Source organism: Cyanistes caeruleus, chromosome 3 (assembly GCF_971803275.1).
Source record: "Cyanistes caeruleus chromosome 3, bCyaCae1.hap1.1, whole genome shotgun sequence".
Taxonomy (NCBI): Eukaryota; Metazoa; Chordata; class Aves; order Passeriformes; family Paridae; genus Cyanistes; species Cyanistes caeruleus.
Genome location: NC_141703.1, coordinates 97,881,611 through 97,899,118, shown reverse-complemented (window position 1 = coordinate 97,899,118; position 17,508 = coordinate 97,881,611). Strand labels below are relative to the sequence as shown.

General features: G+C 38.7%; 1 protein-coding gene across 1 annotated transcript in view; it reads left to right on the top strand.

Annotated features, from left to right (window-relative positions):
* The window catches only part of LOC111940482 (uncharacterized), a 193,288-nt gene extending 176,131 nt beyond the window's left edge, over positions 1 to 17,157 (top strand). Inside the window, exons 8-12 of the mRNA XM_086883282.1 lie at positions 3,315 to 3,392; positions 5,108 to 5,187; positions 5,410 to 7,062; positions 12,805 to 13,059; positions 14,178 to 17,157. The gene's annotated coding sequence lies outside the window, so the exon portion shown is untranslated. The remainder of the gene's footprint in view (positions 1 to 3,314; positions 3,393 to 5,107; positions 5,188 to 5,409; positions 7,063 to 12,804; positions 13,060 to 14,177) is intronic.
* The last annotated feature ends 351 nt before the right edge of the window (positions 17,158 to 17,508 follow it).

The window sequence follows — 17,508 nt, the reverse complement described above, 5'->3', positions numbered from 1 at the left end:
GGCTTTAGAAATAATTCCATGCATTTCTTAGCAAGGAGCCTGTTAGCTAGCTTTCATTTACATTGTGTCCTTTACTTTTCAATTTCTTTTATCCATTAAAAAAAATAAAAATGCCCCAGCAATAGAGCTCTCTGAATAAAATCATTCTAGGAGGTGTAAAAGTTTGAATTCACAGTACAAAAGGAAATGTTTCCCATGCAGGGATTGTGGAATGCTAATAAACCTGGCACATCAACTTGCTGCAGCTCCTTACAAGTCCTGTGATTCAAAAAGTTCACCTTGAAGTCTGCATTTAATTTTGCAATTCATTGTACATGTAACTTTCATTCTTAATACTGGCATTCTTTTTTCATACTAATGAGACAATCAGGTTTCAGTAGCAGCCTTGTCAACACATTAATTTCTTTTCATATTTTTTTTTGTCCCCATGTCTCTTTCTCTCCCTTAAAGCTCATTTAATGTGATATAAACTTATTTTATTTTATTTCTTCTATAACTCCTGCTATTGTCAACACATATTGATTTTCCCAGTTAAACACACTGCTTTCTGAACTTTTTTGTATTTCAGCCCAATTGGACCAATCTTCTTTCTTTTACAGCACTTAAAATATTATAAATTTATTGGTTTGGGTTTGGGTTTTTTTTATAAAGTGTTGTTGGGTTGTGTTTTTTTGTTTGTTTGTTCGGTTGGGTTTTGGGGTGGTTTTTTTTGTTTTTTGTTTTGTTTAGTGGGTTTGTTTGTTGTTTGTTTGTTTTTTTTGGGGGGGAGGGGGGTTTTTTGATTTGGTTTGGTTTGATTTGCTTGTTGGTTGGCCTTTTTTATGGACAGCATGTAAAGGCAGAGGATTGCAGCCCTCTACACTGCTCTCAGAGCCATCCAGCTCTGGGTGGATGTGCTTCCCCAGCACAGAAAGGACACCAGGCTGTTGGAGCAAGTCCAGAGGAGGGCCATGAAGATGATTAGAGAGAAGGAACACTTCTGCCATGAGCAGGGTTTGAGACAGTTAGGGTTGGTCAGCCTGGAGAAGAGAAGGATGCAGGAACACCTAATATCACCTTCCAGTGGCAAAAGGGAGCCTACAAGAAAGGTGGAGAGAGTTTTGACAAGGGCAGGTAGCGAAAGTACACTTTCACAGGGGGAGTGGCTTCAAACTGAAAGAGGGCAGATTTAGATTAGGTATATGGAAGAAATTCTTTTCTTTGAGGGGTGGTAAGGCACTGTAATACGTGTCCCAGAGAAGTTGTGGATGCCTCGTCCCTGGAAATATTCAAGGCCACATTGCCTATGGCTGTGAGTAATGTGATCTTGTGGAAGGTGTCCCTGGCCATGGCCAGGGGATTGTTAACTGAATGGTCTTTAGGTTCCCTTCCAACCCAAATCATTCTATGATTCACTATTTCTGTCTACCCACTGTCTCCTCATCTCCTGTGCTAGGATCCTGAATGTTTCAGATCAGTCACTGTGATGCTTTACCTATGAAGGTTTACAAAATCTTTGGGATAGTCTATGTAGGCACTTGCCATTAAATGCAAGAATGGAAAGAAAATACACAGATAATGCAGAAAAGTGTTACAATTAAGCATTAAAATAGTTTTGTACCTCTTTTATTTTATTGTTCTGGTGGCTGAGGAATACATATTATTTGAGAAAATAAACCAGGAGATTTGGAAAAGTGTTTCCTTATGAATTTAAATTGAATGTGTGAAATATTTCCAGGGATCCCCAGGTAACAACCTTTACAGTTCTTTTTGTCCCTTCTTGTGCATTTTAACTGTGTGTATGAGGAGGTATAAAATGCAAAATCATAGAATCATATATATGCATATTCCTGAGCTGGAAGAGACTCAAAAAGGTCATTGAGTTCAACTCCTGGCCTGCACAGGACATCCCAAGAGTCACAGCCTGTGCCTGCGAGCATTGTCCAAACACTTCTTGAACTCTGTCAGCCTGGGTGCTGTGACCACTGCCCTGGGGAATCTGTTCCAGTGCTCAGCCACCCTCTGGGTGAGAAACCTGCTCCTGATATCCAACCTAAACCTCCCCTGGCTCAGCTTCATGCCAATCTCTCGAGCCCTGTCATGGTCACAAGGCTGAAGAGATCAGTGTCTGCCCCTCCTCTTCCCCTTGTGAGCATGTTGAAGACCACAATTAGGGCTCCCCTAATTGTCTCCCCTTCTCTAGGAATGACGAGCAAAAAAATAAATTAAATTTTTTTACAATGAAATATTTATTTAATTGGTATTTAAAGACACTGTGAGGGAGGCTAAGATATCAGTCTGACTTGGAAATGAGTATGTATCCAAGTAAGGTGTAGTGGCATGCACAAAATAATGTTTCATGTGTGTTAAAAGACTGGAAAGTTAATAATTGCGGTCTAGCTTCTGTGGAAAGGTAAATGAGATTTCTGCAATTTTAGTTTCCTTCCTTCTTCTCCCCCCTGCCCCTGTCTGTTAGGCTGTCTTGCATGTAAATGGTAAAATTTTCACATGACACTTTCAATAACAGTCTTAAATTTTGAACAATGTGTATATCTCCCTGAAAACATAGTGTGAGATATAAGCATATAAAAAGAATTTGAAGCAAAATGAATTCATCTGACTAACTTCTGTCTGAAAAGCATTTAATCTTTATTTGCTCCTCCCCAGAAGACAGCTGGGTGCAGGGAGGGAAGATAAACACCCCTGTCTTTGCTTCTGAGCAAAATATCTCAACCATGACCAAGAGGGATTGCCTAGAGGCATGAAAGAAATGGCATAAAACATCTATTCAATCTTTGTCTCTTCCACCATCACCACTTAGGGCAAATTTATAGTATGTGGCATTTCATGAAGATGACTTTTCAGGTGAGAACTGGGCTGAGACTGATTTGCCTTTCTCAGCCCACTGGAGGGGCATCTGTCAGAAGGTAACCATCTCTGGCAGTTGTTGTTGCAGTGTTGAACTGCACAGTCTAGTGCTTTGTAGCTCTACATCCACTGTCATGAAATCTAACAGCCTTAACATGTAAAAGCCATATTGTATTACCAATTACTCTCCTGCTTCATCAATGTGTTTTTCTCAACCAGCACCAACCTAGGTGCTAAGAAAAATCTCCTCAGCCCCCACTAGTTGTAGCAGTTCCTCAGCTTTAAATATTTTTGGGAACAGACCTCTTTCTCTCACCAGAGCTGGGCTTCATATCCTGGCTGCAGTTACAGCACACACAGGAGGTAGTTATGGTCAAGCTGTGTCCACAGAAAGGCCTCACATTTCAGGCAAAACACTTCTAAAAGACTGAGGGAGTCATTAATTAATATTTTCTGCCTGTCTACAGAGAACACTTCATTTGGGATACAGTCTGAAGTCCTGATCCTCTGCAATCGTGGAAGGTGAACTGTAAAAAAAAAAAAAGGTGCAGAGATGATTTGGGAGGAGTGTCTCTCTTTAAAAGGATGTTGGAAGTCCTCTATTTATATCACTTGAAGAAAGTGAATGAAAGGAGTGAGAAGAGTAAAACCCAAGGCCTAAATGAAAGGAATATGTACAAGAAACAGTAGGTTTTTCAGTGGCTCTGGGTACAGTTGGGCTGGACAGAGGAACATGATGTAAGCTTCAGGTATTCAGGTATGCCTTTCCATGGTGTCCTGGTTTAGGACAAATTAGGAAACTCCCAAAGGGGTCCCTCCAGAAAGCAAATTCAAGCAGCCCCTTCCCCAACTGGTTTGGGGAAAGATTTTCTTGGAGAAAAGTGGAAAACACCTATTTATTTCACAAGCAAAGTATTCACAAGCATAAAGAAATGAAAAATATTAAACAATAAAACCTCTCACATTTCTGAAGAGATGGCACATTCAAAAAGTCCTTTTCATGTGGTGCAGCCCAGTTCACTCAGGTTCTTATCAGTCCCTCCTGCACTGCAAAGTGCCGAGGTCCAGGCCCTGGTGGGACACAGGCCTGAGCTCCCATGGTTTGTCTGGGTGTTTTTCAGTCCAGAGCAGGTTTGAACAGATTCAAGAAAAAGGGAAAAAAACAGTGCAGGGAAGTCCTCTGCCTCAGCTGGCCAAAACTAACTAAAAGCAAAGGAGAGCTCTGTCCTGCTGTCTGTCCGTGCTGCAGACACCACAGTCCAGGGCAGTGAGTGCCATTTCTGAACATAAACTGCAGCTTCTTCTTCCCCCTTTAACTCTTGGAACCAGTCTGAAAGGTGCAGAACTTAATGTCCAGCATAAACAGAGCAGACAACTGGGGATACAGACATCATAAAGTCACCCCAGGATATATGGTAATGAGGGATTTAAAAAAAACCAAAAAGTCTACATAAAATGAAATAGAATATATTTTTTGAGCAAGATTGTATGTCAACCTTGTTTATAATAGCAGGAGACCAGATTTAGTATACCTGAAAATCTCATATTAGCCCTGTGCTTTTCAGTTGCCATTAATATAGCCATCAAAAGTAAAAATTATATTTGAACAAATTCTCAGGAGTGTATTTAACTACTACTGTTGAAATCACTGGGAATCTAAAAAGCTAGTTTGCTGTTCTGCCCAGGAATTTGTATAGCAGAGAAGTGTGTTTGATGATAGAGTATTACAGCACTGTAGATGGGACAGCATGGAGCAGCTCACTTGTTAGGGTGTGTTTCTGACACAGTCTGGGTATGAACACTTGATTGCCCCTGGAAAGAAAGCTTGCAGGAAGCAGATTTGTGTTCTTGTCTGCAGAAGATAAAGAAGAATAACATACATGTGTTTGATATAATGGGAAAGGCAAAACTGTCTAAAATATTCTCAGCAAGGCTGCGCTCCAGGAGCTTATTAAAAAGGAGGTAAAATAAGCAAATCTGGTTTTACAATAGCTGCACATTGATGGAGCTAAGTTGTTGGAAGGAAACTAGTGGAAAAAAATGATAAAGCATAAAAAAAGTGAGGTAATTGTGTTGTGTTGATAGCATGATTGTGTTAAAGGAATGATAAATTACCATGTTTAAGGTGGATGATCCAGTGAAGGATAGGAATTCAGAAACTAAGGGAGAGAGGGGCTTGTGCTTCAACTGAAGGCAATCACAAATGCTGATTTTCTCTTTAGTTAAACATACCATCTTCTCATTTATTCTTTTTAAATAGGAAGAAGCAACTCACTTGTCACAATGGAAAATGAAATTAAGTTTTTTATTCCCTGACTAAATCTTCCATCTGGCAGCAATGTAAGTACATCATGATAATAAATATATTCTTTCTAAAAGGTCTCTGACATCTCTCTACAGGAACTCTCTGTCAGTTAAAGTTCAAATTTTGATACTTTAGCTAAGTAAATCTTTTGTGTAGGATTAAAAAGCACAAGTTGTCATCCTTTCTTGCATAAATACTACCTAACACTTTCTGCAGTTATTTTTAGACTTTCAGCAATTCAAAATATGTCTTGGCAGGACCATCAAGTTGTAACCAGGACCACAAAGCTCAGCTGAAGACTTCTCACCACTGGAGTACTGCTGAGGGCAGCAATCCTTCCCCAGTCTTTGGCCCTGGAGAGGCTCCACCTGGAGCACTGTGCCCAGTTTGGGGCTCCTCAGTAGACTGAATAAGCTCAAAAAGTCCCTTCTGTCATAAGCTCTTCTACCTTCCCAGGAAAATTCAGTTATCATTCAGATAAGGAAACATTTTCTCATACGTCAAATGAGTAAGCTGAGGCAGCAGTTAAATAGGCAGCCTAAGGTAACAAAGTTATTTAGTGGCATCAGATTTCAGTAAATGTTTGCTTTAAACCTTTGTTATTTCTCATTTGAAGTGTTCCTTCATATATTTTCTTAGAATATGTGTTTATCCTAATTTAGTGTGCCGGCTCTTTTTTTCACAGACTACTGATCCGTTCAGTATTAGCAATTCTGAATATACAACTGTTTATGCACTCTTCCAGGTTGTTTTTTCTTAATTTACCCTTGCACATTTTCATCTGTTGCAGTGTCAGGAAGGCATGACAGTTTCATTGCATGTGTAAGTGAATATACAAGGGTTAACCATTGCCTTTAAGCAGACAAAAGAAAGACATGTGAGTATACATTCATTGACTCCAGATGACATCTAAGTTTTAAAAATTATTATTGTTCAAATAATTGTGAGGAGAAAAGTAAGCTGATTTTATACATGTACATACTTAAGTATATATATATACACACATACTGGACTGATTTGTTAAAAAAACCACCAGCCTATAGGAAATGGAAGATATTGGCTTTAGGGAGCCCCTGGGGGAATTTGCATTCACTGCTCCTCAGCCAGGCTTCATGCTGGCACTGAATTCCTGACATATCAGTCAGCTCCTGAGAAACAGGTGCCACAGCCTGCTTTGTAGGTGTTATTTAGTGCCTTCTACTGCCCTACAAGTGTGTTAAGATCACCTACACCAATTCAGCAAAATGGTAGGTTAGAGCCTTTGTGTTTATATCTGAAGGCATTCCAGAGCCTCTAGTAAAGCGTAACAGCCTCCAGTAGCACGTCGAGCATGTTACCTGAATATAAACCAATGACCATGCTCCTGAGAGTCTTGAAGATTTTGCTGTGCTTCATACCTCGTGTAGCAGTGCTAAACACTTGCAAATTTAAAGATGTTGAAAGCATTTGCAAGTCCTACACTCCTTCAAGTCTGTTAAACTGCAGGCCAGGGTTTCTCTATAAAAAGTCAGTCAGAATTTGTCTCATCCCACTTCTATTTTTAATTGAAAAATTGTGGCTCAAAGCAGAGATGAAAGAGTCAAATTGTAGTCCTTTTACTAGAAAGAAGCTCATGCTAGTTATGACAATAAATTTTTCTTTAAAATACAAGAAAAAGCTTCTGGTAAGTGCACGCACGTAGCACAGCTGTAAATTCTTGTTTATCTGTGGTGCTGCAGTTTGTGCATCCGCGTTTCTTGTCTTGTGATTATTGAAGAATGTTTTTTCTTTATTTTTCGGAGCTCTACAGTGCTGGCATTTATCAAGAGAAGACACACAGCACAGCCTTGCATAAATAATGGCACTGGGCCAAGTACAGCTGAGGTGGTTGCCAGCACAACTCCATTGAAGTCAGAGGAATTGCACCATGGGTGAGTTTGGCCCTTGGCTCAGGTCATGAAGGACTTTAACATGACAGTTTTCAGTAATGCTTCAGCTGTGTGAGGTAGTTGAGTCTGGGTTTGCTCTTTGGTTGAGTACTGTCTTTTGTTTCAAATAAAGGAGCTGAACTTCTGCTCAATGGGGTGAATGAGGCTTTTGTAAGTGGACTACTTCTGCAGTTTCTGTCCTCACTTAATCTGCTGTGAGTGCTAAATAACTCAATTTCATAAGGTGTCATGACAATAGTACTGGGGTCTAGTGAATTCCTGGGAAGATGCACTGTGCTGAATATTTGGTGGGGTTTGCTCTAATCTTGTGCTTAATATATTGCATTTTAAGTGACAAGATGCTGCCTGTTGCCTGAATGCTAGCACTCTTTTACACGGGTTAGAAACCTTCAAAGAGCACTGATTTTTAATGGTGCCTGGTTTAGTTTGTCTTGTTGGCTGTTGTATGCATCCACTTGTATTAATCAGCTTCACAAATAAAGAATGAATTAATAAATAACTTATAGTGTGCAAAGATGGAATAAACTGTGCTAAGCATGTAGTAGTAGGGCAGGTCAGTAAGTTTACAATACTGTTATAAACACATAAAAAAGCCAGAGACTTATCAGAGGAGGCCAAAACAGATTTAGGTGTTAAATTTGGGGGTGTATGAAAGAATGGAAAACCAATCCAGACGTCAGGTTCATAATGCTAAGCCCTGCTGAATCAGTATCTCAGCATTGAACAGAGGTGCCTGTCACTTGAAATTCATAAGAATTCAGGCCTGGGTTTAATTGATCATTGTTAGATCATGATAGCACCACATCTTTTTTAGCAGTAGATGTTTTTCTTAGAGTCAGATCTCAGGGTCATGTAGTGAAGTGAGAAATTGTGGCACATATTTAAATCAAGTAGACCCAGAGATATGGACTTAAAAGAAGCTAAGTGCCCACAAAAAGAAACTAGTGAGCAAATATAAAGGATCTCAATGACATTTCAGGGGTTTTTGTTTTCAAATATCAGATTTTATGCCAATATTTTCAAGCTTTGTTGGAGAGTAGAGAAGACAGAACTAAGATCTTGAGAATAAAAACAAACTGTAGAAAACATTGAGGCAAAGAGAAATATAAAATGTAATCAAATTAACAGTTCAAGCTCGTGCAGCTTTGTGTCATATTTTACATTTCATAAAATATTTTTTCCTCCTCCTTTTCCACCTTTTTGGTTGGTGGAAAAAAGCCAAGCCCTTTGGAAATAAAATGTCATTTAAAGCAATAAATCTGTTTTTGAATTTATTACAGTACATCCAAAATTTGTATTTCAATTGTTTTAAATTTTAAATATAAAATTCTTGCTTGTCACTAGACAAATGTTTTCTATTATCCTGAAGAAGAATATCTGTCTCTAAAGTGCATTTGTAACTAGTTCTCTTAGCCTAGTTAATGATTTGGAATCAATTGATAACTCTAGAAGAAATGCATCTAATCATAACATTGGAAAAAGTGAAGTCAAATTTTTGAAGAAAAATATTTACCTCTTTTACACAAGCAATAAAAAAAACCAGAAGTATGCTTTTTTAGAAGCACATTGTTAAATAATAAATATTTGTTTTATTTATTGTTTTATTAGCCTAATTTTCACAAACTTTTGCTATGAATATTCTCAATAGAGATTTCTTTGTGGGGGAAAAAAACCTGACAACAAAATACAAACCTTCATCTCCTTTTATGTAAGAAGGAGTAAAAACATTACTAAATCAATGTGTTATTCTATTAATGGATAAGAAAAACATTAAGGATTGGTTCTGGGGGAAACACATCCCCACACCTGTTCATTTCCCTGAATGAAATTGCCTTCATGCTGGGTGATTCCATGCTAAGAGACAGCCCAAGCGCTGTTCTGCCATACAGGCTGTGCCTGTACAGGCTCAGAGAGTCTCACAGACACATCTGGCTTTATTCAGCTTTCCTGTCAGCCACAGTCTGGATCTGCTGTTCTCTCTCACCTATGTCAGGGCTAAAAACCAATGCTGGACAGGTGACTAAGCAGAAATGTAGCATGTTCTGCAGTGACAATTTGTAATGAGGTTTACCAAGTTACTTAATTTCTAATATAAATGGAAAATTAACCCTGCTGATATTAATGGACAAATTACAGGGAAAAAACCAACCAACTATTTAACAGTATATAATCTCTCTGTGATGAACTGTAGTAGGTGAGACCTCCAAACAGGAGAAACTAGGTGGTCCTTTCTTTGACTGAAGCCACTGTTGCCAATCTACTAAGCTAAACACACATTTCACAGCTTGTTGCTTCTTGAATACATTCAACTGAGTTCACTTTGTGTGCCAAGTACTTGTTCAGAATATACTGAACATAACATCCAGTTTTTCTGCCAAAACGGCCTCTGTCAAGCTTCCCTCCTGCATTTAGCCAGCTACAAAAGCTGTTCCTTGCTAGTGAATTCCAGCACCATCAGTGTTTTCCCTGAATAATTATAGTAAGTGCCCTTCTTTCATTGCTTTACAATGTGAGTGTTCAGCTCCCCAGTTTTCCAGAGGAGACAGCAAGGCTATTCCTGCCTTGGCAAAGAGAAGCCTTGGAAAGGATGCGCAGGCTAATACTTTGCTTGCCTTCTGTTGCCTCTCTTCTTTAATATACTCAGGTTTGTGTCAAACAATTCATTAAATCATGTCCTTAAAATCTTTCCAGGGAAGTGGGGAGATTCCTTCTGTTTATGGTACGTGTGCAGCCTTAAAGCATCTTCCTTTTCAGGCAAGTCTGCACCTGCTTGTCTGTCATCTCCCTGGACAGTCTGGAATTATACTTGCAAATAGAATTGTCAACTTTTGCAGGGATTTGAGCACAGTGACATGAATGCTAATTCTCCTGTTGCTTCTCAGCCTCAGGATAAATAACATTAATTTCCCTTGAATCGTTCAGAGGAGCACTCAGTGCAGGGCATAAAGTTGGGTTTGGTTGCTCATGGTTAAAACAATAACTTTTAACGCTTTTATTAATAACTTTTCAGAGTGTGGTTGCAGTGTGCAACAGGAGATACTTTTGGGGGTTCTAGCAGAAATGAGAAAGTGATGCAGTTTGCTTAAGCTCTGTGAAAAAAAGCCCTAGACTAGATCAGGAAAACAATTATATTAATTCTTTGATTGCAAATGTGAGGCAACTGTATATTTTGGCAGCAAAGAGAAATCTGAAATCATGAGCTCATCCTTGCCAAAGCTGTATTTCTAAGGTCTCTTTGTATCTAGGTGCCTAGCTGCAGAACCATACCAATGCACTAACTTTCAAGTCACAAGCAGTTCCCATTAGTAATTTTTTTTTAAAAAAAATCTTGGTTTACATTCCAAATATATACAGTTCCCTGACTTACAGAGAGGCAACAGAGGTTTGGCTCCACAAAACAACATTTCCACCTTAAAGATGATATCATCTCTCCTGGACCCAGAGCTGTCATGTGAGGGTGGGTGACCAGACCTTTATTGGGTCTGGTAAGCCCAAGAGGGGTGTGATGGTGCCCTTGCAAGGGGCCACTGAGGTCCAGGGTCTCTTCTGAAGAAACAAACTCATTCCCAGCTCCACCAGACACTCATTCTTCTTCCCTTGTGCTGGTACCAATGGTGGGTTGGCATTAGGGAAGATAGTTCAAGGAGTTAAAGCAGCAGAAAATTAACCCTACCAAAAAGAAATGGAATAGTCTTCTGTTTAATAAGTGTTTGAGTCTGCAAGAAGAATGTCATCACATCTCAAGGACAGCTTGCAGTTTAATCTCCTCAAAAAAGTATTGTTAAGTAATTTGTGATGAAATTATAGGAGTTGTGATTAGCAGGTTCAAATTTACTGGGTTCCAAGTCTATAATCATCATAAAGAAAATATTAAGAAATGCACAATGGGCCCTGCTTTGGCTGCTAGTATTTATCTCAGATGAGTTTTTGAGTCTGGGTGAGGCAAACAAGACAGAATTTGTTTATCAGCAATCTAGAGATGTCTGGCCATGCTATAAGTGGTTGTCATTCTTCTGCCTCTTTCCTTTGCTTTCTGAGGATGTTTAATTTCTCCAATTATTTATCTTAACCTTTACTCCCCTGTTGGCAAGGCACACTTGAGTTATGACTTTTAGAGCATCTTTTCAGTAATAAGTTTTGGTTAGAACAGCTCTGAAAACTCTGTGTTTTTCTGAGCAATATCAAGACATCTAGACACCTTTGTACTTCTGTTATTAGACATGGTTTAATGGTGAAGTTGTAATAAACCAAATACAAATTGTGGAGGAATGTTACATTCCTAATTAGTTTCTAATGTACGAAAATATTGTTATAGAAGAACATAAAGCCCCAAGTTTGTCTGGCTTTCCCCAGCTGCTTCAGTTGTACTAATGGGATTTTATCTTGGGACTCTTCACAGGTTTTGCAAACAGTGGCTTCGTAGGGGCTTCAACAGTGGCTGATGAACAAATAAACAGAGACCTTGCTTATGGTGAATCAGGCAAATTCACTGATGAGCAGATTTAGAAAACAGTTCTGCTTCAAGGAGAACTTTTATCTTCATGTTTCAAATCAAGAAAAACCTTTTTACAAAAAAAAAAAGGTCAACATCTCATTTCACTGTAACTAGTTTAGCCTATTCTGTGAAAATATTATCAGAGACATTAAATTAATTGGAAGGAGAAGATTTTGCATGCTTAGGCATCTAGGTTTGCATACCCAGAAGGTGGGAGTCACCTCCTTGCTGGGTGAAGTATCTTGAAGGTTGCAGTCTTCTCTGAGCATCAGAGTTATTTATGACCCTGAAATAGAAGAGAGATTAATCAGATCTTTTTGAAAGGCATTTCAAAAGGAGTTTTTATCTCAGTCAGAAGAAGTTCAATAAATTTATTGGAATGAAAACAGTGCAAGAAACTCTGCTGTTTGCCTGCCACAATGAATTCAGTGAAGCAATTATCAAAGAGTTACAAAGATTTGAGGGCTTTTGCCACTCTGGGAATTCTGTTGAACTGGCTCAGCCTACAGCACAATGAGGCTGTTGCCAGCTCAGCTCCACTCTCTGCCCCAACCACCGTGTACAAAGATTTTGTCTGAGCTGTTTTACACATGCATTTTGAAACACTGATATGAGTCTCAGCCACAGACACTCGGGCCTGGTATCACACTAGTGGTATGCACAGCATACTGGTTTCCTCTCCTGTAACTCCTTTTTTCCCCTCTGGATTTTACTCCTTGGGCTGCAAGAAGCTTGTGCTTTTACTTTTGGAAGAGAGCTTTTGTCTACCTCAATTTTATGTTATTTGGGGTATTCATGTGTTAATGCATGCATTTGATGCATGCTTACACTTATATTTATATCTATAGACACATGCAAAAGTTGATAGCATGTATAAAAGCTTAAACTCTTTTTTTTCATTTTTTTTTCTCTATTGTTTTTTAATATAAACAGTTATATATGCTGGAAATCATATCACAGTAGTGTGCATTGCCAGAGCACCTGGCAGGAGTTTTTGGTTGCCCCATATTATTTTCCTTTTTATTGTGCACTTCCACCTCTCACATTAGCAGTTCCAAGAGACTCTGATTGCCACCATCTTCTGCAGGGCAGCTCTGTTTGACAGCAGGTATTACATGTGAACTCATAGGCACTGCCAGCTCTGCCTTCAAATTTAAAATGCATGTGCATTCACACTGATCTGCTCACTTTGCCATGTCTTGTCTCTCTTATCTGCTTTGTTTCTCCAGGTATTGCCTTCTGCCCCATGTGGCCCCTTCCCTTCGAGACTACAAAGGTGTGTGTCAAAGAAGAGGGAGCAGGTAATGACTGCTGCTCTGTCGTGGAGAAGCAAAGAAGGCCACTGTTCTGGCATGTCTTGTACACGTTTTCTTTGATAAGTCATCAGATTTTCTTGATGTCATTACTTGTTCCTACCAATGGATATGTCTACTGACCGCTTAATGAGGTTTTGAATGACAGTCTCTGCATCCTGAACAAAGGGTGTAAGTATTTATAGTATTTGAATAAATATTCAGCAGATCAGGAAGTAACTAGGGCTGGAGAAAGGTGTTCTCTCTCTCACACACATACACAGTTAATCTCACCTTTTCTGGGACCTAGAAATATGTTTATGTTTAAATCTTGGTGTTTTTCACTCCAAAACTCTGATTTTACCAATCTTAAGAAGAGGTCACAGAGTCTGGCTTGCTGTAACTTGACTGTGTAATTCAGCCAGTAGTGACCTTTGAACACAGGAAATGTTATGGTGAATTTTGCTTTGAAAGGTAGACACAGGTAATGGAAATACAGAGATTTTGCTGTTTGCTACAGCAAAAGTAAGGCAGTGAAAAAATTAAACCTTTTATTTCTTCATTGTCTCTCCTTTTCTTTTGTTTCTTTCCCTCATACCCCACCCCAGTGAATTTGTACATGACAAGAAACAGTAATTTGAACTGCAAATTTCACATCAGTTATTGAATATAGGCCAATACTGATGTCATGATTTGAGTCTTGTTCAAGTCAAAGTTCTGCTGGCTGAAAACAGGTTACCCTTAGCAATACATTGGAGCCAGAGGCACAGAGAGTGTGCCCTTATCTCTGATACCTGGCTCTGACATCCAAGAAAGCACTGAATTTCATATAATATTCATATGAATTTCCTGAAAACAACTGTTAAATAGAAAAACTACAAGTGTAAGTGTGTAAATTAGAAATTTTTCTTATGTCACTGAGTGAAAAAGTTAAAGATTGGAATTTAAACTAGTTTAGAGAACAGAAGACAAGATGAAGGATTTAGGGTGTTGTCTCTTGTTCTTCTTCTTTCTTCTTCATCTTCTTCTTCTAGAGGTTTTTAGGTAGTGATAGGTGATTGGATAGAGAATGCCGCAGTGCAGCACATAGGTTTTGGGTCACTAAGAAAAATAATTTACTTGGCATTTGTTAATTTGATAAATGAACATATAAAAGACCTTGAAGAAGTTCTTTGTTAGCCATTTTGCACCTTTCTCTATCTTAGTGCATGTAGCTCCTTGTACCTTGTGTATATGTAATACAGATAGGAGAAGAATAAACAACCGAGCCCGAACAAGAGAAAAAACTGCCTCCTTCTCATCAATTTCAGTTCAAGGGGAAAAAGAACCCAACCACGAGTGTCAAATCAAGACAGACATAAGCTTCTGACCTCTCCCAGCAGCAACAACAAATGGCAGCAAAATAGAAACTTCAGAGTGCTTTTTCACCCACTGATTCCCATTTCCAGGTAGTCAGGTATTGTGAATTTGACTGAAAGCAGAACATTTTTTCATGGTTTTTCATGGTTTTTGGTCTTTCAGCCCCCAACTAATAAGTGGTCTTCATTGTCAAAGGGGAGAGAACCGATCAGCTTGCTGTACATTGACCAATTCTCTTATTTCTAGCCCAAGGTAGATGTTTCAGCATGACTATACCAGTGCTTTAGGATGGAACAAAGAAGGGTCAACCAGGTTGTTGTCATCTTAGTGCAAAGTCTGTGTTTGCAGAAAGCTTGGATAATTTGATTGCTATGGTGCTGAAAAGGCATTATTTCCCCAGGGCACCCAGAAATCAGCTGCTATGTGGTCAGTATAATAACTGATTAATAATAACTAATAACTCCAATAACTAATAATTCTGCTGGGCTTTCAGACAATTTTAAGAATTATGCTTATTTAGTATTTAAATTGCATGGGTTTTGATATTGTATGGAGGATAGAGATTTTGATTTCTAGAAAATTGAACTGGAGCTAAACTGAAACTACGTTATTTAACTTTTTTTGAGCATGAGATTTTAAAGAGTAAACAAGTAAATTTTAAATAGAAAAAGTTGTATTAACTGCCTCCTAAAGCTGTGGCAGCTGCCCTAGAAAACAGGTTCTAGACCCAGAGGAGATTGAAAGCTTCCTTAAGCGTACAAGGCAAATGATTTAGCAGTGACATAGATTATAGCATGGACAGGCTATCCTTCTAAGTAAAACCCTCTTTTTTTTCCAGGAAATGGGGGCAAATGTGGAAAAGAAGGAAATGAACCCATTATGTCTGTGATAGCTTCCCAGGATCAAATGTCCTCCTGCATGAACTTTTGCAGGTATTTAGGAAATGGCATTTTTCTTTGACAGGGCATAAATGAACTCAGCAGCTCAGTTATTACTATGCCAGAACTTTATAACATGCTTTATGTGCTTCTCAATATGATTGTGTATTCCCTGCCTCTATACCTCTCTATGTGTAAGCATCAAAACGTAATTCTGCTGCTATTGTGGCCAATATCAGCTGGAATTTTGTCATTTACTTTGAAGAAGTGAGGTCAAATTCATATTTTTTACTGAGAAATGCTTCTTCACATAATGTGTGACCCTGTGCATCACTCAGTGTTCCTGTGAAAGAAGAAGCATCCCCAAAATCACACATAGTCAAAGGCAGTAGAAAGAAATTCACTTTGTAAGGTTATGGTCTTTTCTACATCCCACAGTGGATCTTGATGTATTTTCTGCTCTAAAATCATGTTACTAAAGGACACATGTGAGACAGCAGGTCAAAATGGAAGAAATGCACCATTTAGATCTGAAAAGAGCCTTCAGCTACGGTGGGGTCAACACCTCAGAATACAAGAAGAAACATTTTTATAACAACACTCAATAGAATTTATCATTTCTTTGTAATTCAAACCAGAACAAGCCCAAAAGGAAGGAGTGGAAGGGAAAGAAGAGTAACAAATGTGAGAGGAAAAGAAACAGCAGGAAAGCTACAGAGGACACAAGTTGAAATAGTGTTGCACAGAAAAAAAAATATGGTTCTCTGCAACAAATACAGCAGGAAGCCTAACAAAAAAAAACCAAAAACAAACACAATAGCTTAAATGAGCATGGCTGCAGTACAGAGACTGTCCATGACAAAGTGTGATGGGACAAGTAGAGAAGATACAAAGACTCAAAAGAATACTTAATATCCTTAAACTTTCTAGTATTTTTCTTGTTGATATGGTATTGTCAGAATTTTGATCTGAAAAGGCTTATTTTTTCCATTATTTATCTGTTTCAGCTTGAGAGAATTTTGTTTCACCAGTTGTAAGAGGTGTTTGTAGTGCTGATCTTTCTGTACCAGCCCGATATTGTTACAGTGATAATGCCATTAGGAGCATCCCCAGTTTTTGGGGGCATCATGTGACTCTTTCCAAGGAACAGAGCAGTGGAGGCTGAAGGAGGTTACATACTGAATCATGCACTATGGGTGTGGAGGAAATAGTCCCATGTGTCTTATTCCCTTTCTGCAGATCTACCAGAGCCAGGCAGGCCAGCTGGAGGGATTTTTTCACCTTTTGTATGCCTTATTTTATCCTCCAGCTAAATACTTCCCTTAAAGCTAAAATTATTTTAAAATCCTCAGGTAGTAAATGTAACATATTCACATGCTAAACGTAATTGAAGGCCATAGTCAGCACCATTGTAAAAGCCACAGCACTTGATGACCCTTTTTTAACAAATGCATAGCCATTCCTACTGGATTCACCCCAGCAAGGTGCTCTCAGAGTGGTGTTTTCCAGAAATCCGTCCAATTGGTTGGTAACTGCCTGGGATGCTGAGTGCTCCCTGCAACCACTTAATACTGATGTTAGGAGCAAGATGCTTAAAAATGCATGGCAGATGGCTCACAGCAATGATGTGAGAGGATTTATCCTCCAGGAGACAACAGTTTATTCCTGTTCTTTTGCTGGTGACTTCTGTCATATTGAGCAAGACAGCAAAAGCTAGGGCAGAATGAAATATGATATCTTTCCCATGAACATTTCAAAGCGTGCTTGAAAAGGTTTTTGTTTTGAAAATGAATTATTCAGTTTTGCAATGTAAGATGGAGGTATTTTATTCATTTGGATTGAAAACTGGAAGCATTAATTTTATTCTTTTACTTTTCAAGACTGGTTTTTGAGTTACTTCAAAAAATTAACTGAAGAGTAGCTGCAGTCTTCCTAGAACCTACTGAACTGAAATGGGCATATATGTATTTTTGGTGTGTGTAAACACATATGCATAAATTTATACAAATATGTACAGTGTATGTAAATATAAATATATAAAAATATAGGAGCATGAATGCATGTAGTTATAAGAATTTGCTTGAAAAAATAGGGAATTACCCCAAGTTCAGCTTCTCTATTCTGAGAGATTCTGAAATGTTAGAGAGGGCCTGGATTTATCAGGTGTGATAACCTTGCCATATATAAAGTTTGCCTGTTTATCAGTGTCTCCTGTGACCTTTGATTAAGAATGTTACAAGATTTCAGATGGGAAGAAAAGATGTGAGAAGTCAAGTGGATAAATTGGAGAGGGCTCCTGTACACCATGTCATATGATTAGTCTCTCAGCCAAGTATCAAGACAGTAACTATTAAAGCAGAACTGTGCAAACAGTCTTTCTGGTGGAATGATTCCAGTTCAGCTT